We start from the raw sequence: 9,100 nt of genomic DNA on the forward strand, positions 1-9,100 counted from the left end.
CAATCTGAAGGAATTAAAAAAGAGATGAATGTTTTGTTTTGACGACTTTTTTATAATACTAATTTCTACTCTACCTTCCCCGAGCTCATTCTCCTTAGAACTCTATTTCAAAAATTTTCGTGGGTTTCTTCCAATCCCCTTATTTTTTTATGTCATTCGAAATTGTATAAAGACAACTCCTATTTAATAGAGCTATTTGTGCAAGTATTTTCCGATTAAGAAGTAATTGCTTCTTGTACAGATTGTGTATGAATTGGTTATAACTATAGAATACCCCCATTTCGTGAATTACGGCATTTATTCGAGTGATCCATAAACGGCGAAAATCTCTTTTTCTTTTACCTCTATCCCGATGAGCCGAAACTAAAGCTCTTATTCTCTGTTGAGTCATAGTTCGTGTAAGTCGTGAATGAGCCCCTCGAAAGCTTGATGCAAATAAACGAAGTTTTGTTCTACGCCTCCGAGCTATATATCCGCGTTTAATTCTAGTCATTGAATAAATCAAACTTTGATGAATAACTAATTCTTTTTTTAGTTATTCTTTTCCCCTTTACTAGTCTATTAATAATCAAACGAATTATTCCAATGTATAAAAAAAATTCCAATGGCTTTTGCTACTCTAACCTTCCCCACCACTATTTTTTGCTAGGTATTTTCCTTTGCTTTGAAAGGATAAATTCCCTTGATATAAAAAAATAGAATAACTACAAAAAGTAGTAAATAGAAATAGAATTGGATAAATAGTGGGTTCCATCGTTTCTATGGTTACTTCTAAAACGGTGAGGTCCTCTCTATACACCGGAGCTCCTTCTTTTAATTAATCAATACTATTGGTAACTTGCACAATTCACATTCTTTGGCTCTACCCCATGAATATTCCAGTAATAGGTCTTTCACAATGAGATCCCCTTTATACAGTAACAGTATTTCATTTTGAAAATTGATTTGGTCATTTACCCTGTTAGTCCGTTCTTTTCTTTTAAGAGTGGAATCTTTTTTCTAAAAAATGGAATTTCCCCCGCTTAATGGATAATCATTTGTTATCATTGGGGGTTTTCTAAAAAATGGAGTTGGTTGGATTTGCACCAATGTAAACCATAAGTTTCAGACACAATAGAATATATGAACGATCTATATTTTTTAAATAATTAATCGAGTTCCTCCATTCTATTTTATTCACAGGTACTGATCCGTGATATTTCAAAAAGAATTTCCTTTTTATGTCTCAGTCTATGATCTAAACGAGTCGCACATACACCCGAGTACATGTTCCTCGTCGCTGAGGGCATCCCCGAAGCGCTGGGGATTTCGTGACGTTTCGGATTGGCTGTCTTGTATTTCTAATAAGTTGTTTAATGGTTGGCATACGGAATCATATAAATAATGGGCTGGTTTAGATTAGTTCTAACCGGCTAATTCTGAATTACTTCTCTATCAAGATTCTCTTCAATATCAAAAAAAAATATTGAAGAGAATATGAAAGTAAACCTTTAATCTAAAAAGATATAAAATTAGAAATTGTAGATTTGTATGAAATCGCTCCTATGTTTTGTTGCTGACATAAAAACATCCCTTTCCATGTCTTCGGATACAACCCATATAGGTTTGCCCGTTCTTTGTACATAAACCCTTGTGATGGTTTCGCGAAGTTTTAGTAATTCTTCCGTTTCCAAGATAAATTCTCCCGTTTGTGCCTCATAAAACGAACTTGCGGGTTGATGGATCATTACCCTGATGATATAGTTTCTATTTCGCAGAATGAGGCGGGATAAAAAAAAAAAAAAACAGAGAAAATTGAATAACCGTACAGGCTTTTTTGTGCATTGCATACGGCTCCACTATGGAATTGACTTTTTTTACCTTTCCTTTTGGCGAAAGAAAACAAAATATAGGTTGTATTATACGCAGATCCAAAAATCATCCAATTACCATCCTTCTTTTTTTGTAGAAGTTAAAAAAATACTATGATGGTTCCGTTGCTTTATATATCATTTTTTTGATTCAGCAATCCCAAAGTGTCTTTTTTTTTTTATAAATTTTGTAAATAAGCTTCCGGTGTGAAAACAAAGTTTGTGACGCTAAAATGTGCCCAAATAGGTAAGATATCATTTGAAATACCTCTTCCTTATCTCATACTACTCTTTCAATATATAATCTAATTTTTTTTAATCTAAAAAAATTCATATTGAATTCGAAGTGCCATGCTATTATTACTTAACTAATTCATATTTCCGATGGCGAAGGCATAGTATTTTTTCTCGAAAATAAAAAACTCATTGGCGCCAAGCGTGAGGGAATGCTATATGTTTGGTAATTGCTCCTCCGACCAGGATAAAGGATGCTATTGAAGCGGCCAATCCCATGCATATTGTCTGTACATCGGGTCGCACAAATTGCATAGTATCATAAATAGCCATTCCAGATATTACCCATCCACCAGGAGAGTTTATAAACAAATAAAGATCTTTGGTATCCTTTTCTATACTGAGATATATCATAAGACTAATAAGTTGATTCGAGATTTCGGTATCAACCTCTTGGCCTAAAAAAAATAATCTTTCTCGATAAAGTCGGTTGATTAGGATAAAATTTTATTCCTTAGGAGCCGTACAGGCACCTTTTGGTGCATACGGTTCAACAAAAATTGTGAAAAAATCAATGTGTCGATTCCAACCTCCCCTTTTTTAATAGAAGGTTTTTCTTTCTAACTTATAACGGAAGGGCTTGCTCCCAAAAGTAAAAGAAATTTTTAGTTTTGGCGCCTTTTATTAGATATTATAATCCTCTAATAAAACGATTGATTAAGCCTGTCAGACTCATTTGATTCATTGATATTTTTTTTTTCATCGAGATTCAAAATACTTCACCACTCCACTTTTGTCATATATTCAATACCTTACTAGATAGATATCATATTTATGGAATACGATTCACTTTGAAGATGCCTTGGTGGTGAAATGGTAGACACGCGAGACTCAAAATCTCGTGCTAAAGAGCGTGGAGGTTCGAGTCCTCTTCAAGGCATAATATTGAAATGGAATAAGTTCGGCAGCGGATCGCGAAATCTTGGCGATCTTCTCTATCTAATGAATGGGGAGGGGGAGTCCGCTTTGAAATCGTCCGCCCTGCGCCCCGCAGTATATGATTCAACAGGAATCACACAAGGGTAGATTGATACAATCTAAACCTCTGGTAAAAAGCCCCCCGTAACCCGGCAGATTAAAGTACATTACATAGTCCGTTTTAGGGATTGGTGACTTACCCATTCAGTGACTTTGGCACTGGATGGACGTTACCAAAATTGGTACTATCGGGTCGGGTGAATTCAATAATAGACGCCTGGCGGCATTCCAGCCTTCCTTCTCCTTTCAGGACCTATCCTAAAGAGAATACAGTACTTCTTGGTCGTGAATATCTGAATAGGGCGAACCACTCCGTGGATATCTTTACTTCGGAACAAAACAATTAGAATTAGGCTCGGTCAACTGGAATGTGTCTTATCCATTCTTATCCATATAGGGGATCTTCCAATTGAGAAGATCTATCGACCTGAGACGAAGAGAAAGGTCTATCTATTTTATTTAGTTATTCAGTTGATTCGTTATTGGAACAGATAGCAACAACAATTTCATCCGACATGCGTATTTTTGATTTTCCAATGGATTTCCATCTTTCATTAATGGAAATTTTTTTTATGTAGTGAGTAATAGCTCCGGTTGTTCGCTGTTCAAGAATTCTTGTTTAGGCAGTTCATACCATCCATACATAGTGTTTTGATCTAAGATTTCAATTCTTCCATGTTTCAGTAGTAGCATATTGTTCCATGGAGCTAAGTGGAAGAAACAGGTGTTTCTACAACTCTACCACCCAGTCAATTCCGTTCCACTTAATCCCTATTTCATGGCCACATATCTTTCCGGCTAAGTAATGGGAAACCTTTCTCCTGTTACATTACATGAATCCTGTTTTCATTTCATCCGAGAAAAGCCATCTTTTTTTCAACAATGTCTTTGTCATTCGATCCAATAGCGTTCCGTTAGATAGGAACAGATTTGATAAATACTGATAACTCTCGGATCGAGTATTAGAACGGAAAAATCCATTAGATTTAGATAATGAACTATTGGTTCTAAGCCATCTCTGGCGCTGAATCAACAATTCGAAGTGCTTTTCTTGCGTATTCTTGATAAACCAGCGTTTATATATAGATGTAGGAGGATCCGTTTGGGAAGTAAGAAGCCCCTTTGACATCTCTTCATCTGCAAAGAATTCTCGATGTGAAAACACAGAGACAAAGGGTTGATCTTTGAATAGGAAAAAGAGTGGATCTGCGGGGTCCCAAATGAATTGGCTTATTCTAAAAAAGCCTTGTTCTTTGGAAGACCTATCTCGTCTCTGGTACTGCATGGTTCCGCTCTGCAAGAACTCCGAATCATTCTCTTGAAGCTCATACTTTTCATCATAAATGATCCGCTTGCCCCGAAATGACCCGGCCAAATAGGGAAATCCCAATTCATTAGGCCTTTCGATACAATCAAATAGAAAGCCCCGAGGGCGCCATATTCTAGGAGCCCAAACTATGTGATTGAATAAATCCTCCTCTATCCGTTGCGGGTCGAGGACTCCTTCCCCTTCTTCAAACTCCGATTCGTATTTTTCATAGAGAAATCTCTGATCAACGATAGAACAAGATCCATCTTGCATCATATATAAGGGATCCCTTGGTTCGGAGCGAAAAAGCAATGTCACTCGATCATTATCAAACTGACTGCAATCTTTTTCTGTCCGTGAGGATCCCACCAAAGCGCCTTGCACTTCTAATAGGCCATGAACTAGATCCGAATCATTCTCAATGAATCCATAAGAAGTGATCCTATTTTTTTCATCGGGTACGGGTAGAGACCAAAGGTCTTGAGCGACCGATCCGGCAGAACAACTCAAAAGATAAAGAAGTATCGTGAATTTCTTCATGCTCGTTCCAAGCTCGAAGTACCATTTGTACAAATAAGAATCCCCTTCGTTACATGATTTCTTCTTCATATAGATAGATATAGGATATATGGGGCAATTACTTATAAGTACATTTTGTGCAACAGCCCTTCCTATCTGATAGAAAAGGATCCCATGATCCTGAACCGATCTTACCTGGGATCGCAAATCCCAAGTTTGTCTATGAAGAGCAGATCTAATTGTATTAGTGTCTATAATTGATTTCTTCTGTGTAATACTAATTGATAGGGCCTCATTGGTAAGTGCTACAAGATCTCGTGCACTGGAACCCATGGTTATAGACTCGAATCCGTTAGTATGGAACATTTTCTTTTCCAAGTGAAATCCCCTAGTATAGGAAAGAGTGAAAAAGTGCTTTCGTTGTTGTGGAATAAGAAGCCTTCGTATTTTAATGCATGTATTTAATTTATTCGGGGCTATTAGAGCGGGATCCACTTTTTGGGGAATATGAGTCGAAGCAATAACAAGAATATTTCTAGTGGAACATCTTTCACAATCCCTGGAGAGCGAGTTCACCAATAGACCGAGGGCTAAGTAACTCGACTCATTCACATCAAGATCATGAATGTTTGGAATCCATATTATGCAAGGAGACATTGCTTTTGCTAATTCGAATTGAAGGGTGATATAAAATCGGTCTATTTCCGACATCATATCCATAGTTAGCGCATTCATCATAGTTAGAAGCTCCCGCTCCGTATCAAGTTCACGATCAATATCGTTACTAGCATCAATATCGTCACTATCATCAATATCGATATCATCAATAAAAAAACCTTTCGGCTTGTTATCCAGGAACTTGTTCAGAAATACTGTAATGAAAGGAACATAGGAGTTTGTCGCTAGGTATTTGACCAAATAGGATCGTCCTGTTCCTATAGAACCTATCACTAAAATACTCCTAGAGGGGGATAGGGCTAAGCGGAGCGAAAAGGGTTTTCCATGAGACGGGAAATGAAAACTATTAGCCCCACACGAAGTTTGTGAATAAGTGATTGTCTGATAATGAGCAAGGAATATCCGTCTTTCTGCTAAACAGGATGTATTGAACTCATAATTCATTAGATACTTTTTATGAATGTCAACTAAGTATCGTAAGTAAATTGTTCCCGGTTGTTCAATCATTTGATAACCAGAGTCATTCTTTGATAAATGATCACTATGAGTCAGACTCAATAGAATTTGATCAATCCTTTTTTCTGCCCTTAAGGTGGAGAATTGAACCAAGAATTCTCTTTCTTTATCATCAATCGAATCACTGTTCGCGACCCAGGATTCTATTTTATCATCAATCCAATCACCGCTCACGTTTTTTCTTTTTCTTATCAATGAATAGATCTCTTTACTTGTATGACTTAGATGTCTCGTATTTCTCGAAAAAGTGATTCGATTGATGGGATTTGGTATGATACTTATGAGATCGATGATATCGATGAAATTTTTTTTCAAATCTTTCTTCTTAGAACGTATTGATTTGACCCCATAAGCGGGATCACCACCCCATAGCATGTTGCCACCAGAACCCCGTATTTCTTCTAGACAATCTCCTAATTGTTCCAGAGCAACTAGAAAAAGATTCTTTAACCAGAAAGAATTCAGTTCAGATGTAGGATACCTATCCAGAAGTTTTCGCAACTCAATCATGTATGATGGAATCATCAAAGATTTGATCTTTTCGAACTCTGTCTGTAACTCACTATAGGCTCGGGAAACAAAGAGAAGATGTGTACGAACGATATATCCAGCAACAAGAAGAAGGAAAAGGATTGAATGGAGGACCTCACGAACATTTGGCGATCTCAGATGTGTCGATATCAATGATGACTCATTATTTCGATGAATCATTTCTTCGGACAGAAGAAGATTATGTAAAGACTTACTCGAAATCTCACTTATCAGATTCCTTTGTGGAAGACACAATTTTTTCTGAAGAATTCGCCATGATATATCTAATCCATGCATAATATCATGAAAAATGGATACAAATTTTTGACTGCTACTTAGTATCCGCAATAGGTCTGAAAAAGTATCTAAAAATATCAAATTTAGATATTTGTACCCTGTCGAAGTAAAGAACCATGGCATATATGTTTGGAATAGATTCCATTTTGAGAGAGTTGAAAAAGCACTATCTCGTTGAAAGGTTCTATCCATCTGCCCTTTGTCAACGCATTTTTTTAGGCAAAGACTCCGTTTTTTCCTCTGTAAATATTTCTCAGAACATGGAGTGTGAATCAAACCCATGTTTGAATTGAAATTGAGATACTGATGCCAGCTCTTCTCTTCTGAATCGGATAGATTCATATCTGAAAGAGTTTGACAATACGTTCTTTCAAAATTGACTCTTTGTCCCTCTATTAGAGGTGTTCCAGAAATGTCTGCAATCGAGTAAATAGCTCTACGAACTAATGGATCGGATCGAATTGGAAAATGGAAAGATTTGTACAAGTTATACCTTTCGTCACCACTTTGTGGAAAATCGTTAGATATGAATATGTTAGATACCTGTGACTCGATTGACGAAGGTGAAATAGTATCTCTCTCCAAAAAAGCATGTTTTTTTTTACCACCGCACGAAGAAAATATTTTGTTGTGAATGAACAAGATAGTGAGGAATTGTCCATACGTAAAATCAGAATTATTGAGACGGGCCTTTTCCACATAAAAAGGGAATCTTTTGTTACAATAGAAGCAGAAGTGATGTGGATTATTCAAGAATCGAAGTCGATTTGCTTTAGAAAAAGAAGATATCAATGAACTTCTCTGAAATGGTTTCACGGGATTCAGCCAATTGTCTTGATCGTGGGATACGATTGAGAAATAGGAATCCGTGTTATCAAAAGATTTCCTGCGATTCTTTCTAGTATGGAATGAGTCAATCATCCACTTTGGTATTTTATTGAACAAAAATGGTGATATTGTTCCTCCATTGATCAAGAATTTCGATTTTTGAGAAGTATTATGATCATCCAATAAAAAGGGTTTCAATTTTTTCAAATGAACGATTTGAAGACCTATTGATTCTAACAACTGATTGCAGAGTTGATCATTCGGACCTTTCAATTCATAGATGTGTATCTCAGACCTATGAATGGGGATATTCTCGAAACTCACAAAGAAAAAAGGAAGTGAGTTAGACAAAAAGAGAAGTAACTTGGACAAAAAAAGAAGTAACTTGGACAAAAAGAAACGAAGTAACTTAGACAAAAAGAAACGAAGTGACTTAGACAAATCTTTTTTATCAATAACCTCAGACCAATCAATCGAATATTGATTAATACATAATTGATCGAACACTACTTGAAAACGGCTCTTCCGCTCAGAAACGAAATGTTCCAAATGCTCCTGGAAATTCTTGCTCCCATTGGACCATTTGTATCTATATGCATTAGGATCCCGATTTATGGATCTCTCGGTTTGAGAAAGAAAAATAAGAGGATCGAACCATTTCTTCTGACTCTTTTTCAAATTCGATAAATGTTGGTTGATCGTATCTTTCATTATAGTTCTATGATTCAGAGTATCATTTCCTATCAGATCCCTTTGAATTCCATATTCGAAGTTGCGATCAGGTCTCTTCATTAAAAAGAATCGATTCAATACATTTCTTATGTACCCATAGGGACTATATTGGAATTGGATTTGAATCATATTTCGGATCAATCTATATTGATTGACTGCCTCCATTATGTTGTTGCTAGCAAATACCACTCTTTTTGGATCTTCCAAATAATTCCCGCAGGAGATCCGGACCCAATTTTTTTCTGATCCTTCGATAAAAAGATTCATTTTCTTCATAAAAAATAGGAGGTAGAACCAATAAAGATTTCTTTTTCGATTCATCCCTGAAGTTGAAAACCTCCTTCAAGAATTGTCTTTGATCCAATCCGTAGGAATCAATAGAAAAGGCAAATCCCTTATGATACACCAGATCCGGCTCGGTTATTGATAGAGTGAATAGATCTGCCATTTCTTGAAATCTCTCTTCTGACTCGTGGCGTAACGTGTATCCCCCCCTCTTCCGTTCATGGAATAGATGAAATAAATCAAAAAATGGATTTTTGTTCAAGAATGAAATCTTATTGGAACT

The 9,100-nt window shown here is 36.4% G+C and overlaps 1 long non-coding RNA gene and 1 other non-coding gene across 2 annotated transcripts; both read left to right on the forward strand.

Annotated features, from left to right (window-relative positions):
• Positions 1–651: 651 nt before the first annotated feature.
• On the forward strand, positions 652–1,423 carry LOC147932927 (uncharacterized). The gene is made up of 2 exons (XR_015574930.1): positions 652–779; positions 1,183–1,423. It is a non-coding gene; the product is annotated as an uncharacterized LOC147932927 (long non-coding RNA).
• Positions 1,424–2,943: 1,520 nt separating this feature from the next.
• Positions 2,944–3,024, forward strand: TRNAL-CAA (transfer RNA leucine (anticodon CAA)). The gene has a single exon. It is a non-coding gene; the product is annotated as a tRNA-Leu (tRNA).
• Positions 3,025–9,100: the final 6,076 nt, after the last annotated feature.

The sequence above is a fragment of the Camelina sativa genome, chromosome 12, assembly GCF_030686135.1.
Source record: "Camelina sativa cultivar CO46 ecotype springtype chromosome 12, ASM3068613v1".
Classification (NCBI taxonomy): domain Eukaryota; kingdom Viridiplantae; phylum Streptophyta; class Magnoliopsida; order Brassicales; family Brassicaceae; genus Camelina; species Camelina sativa.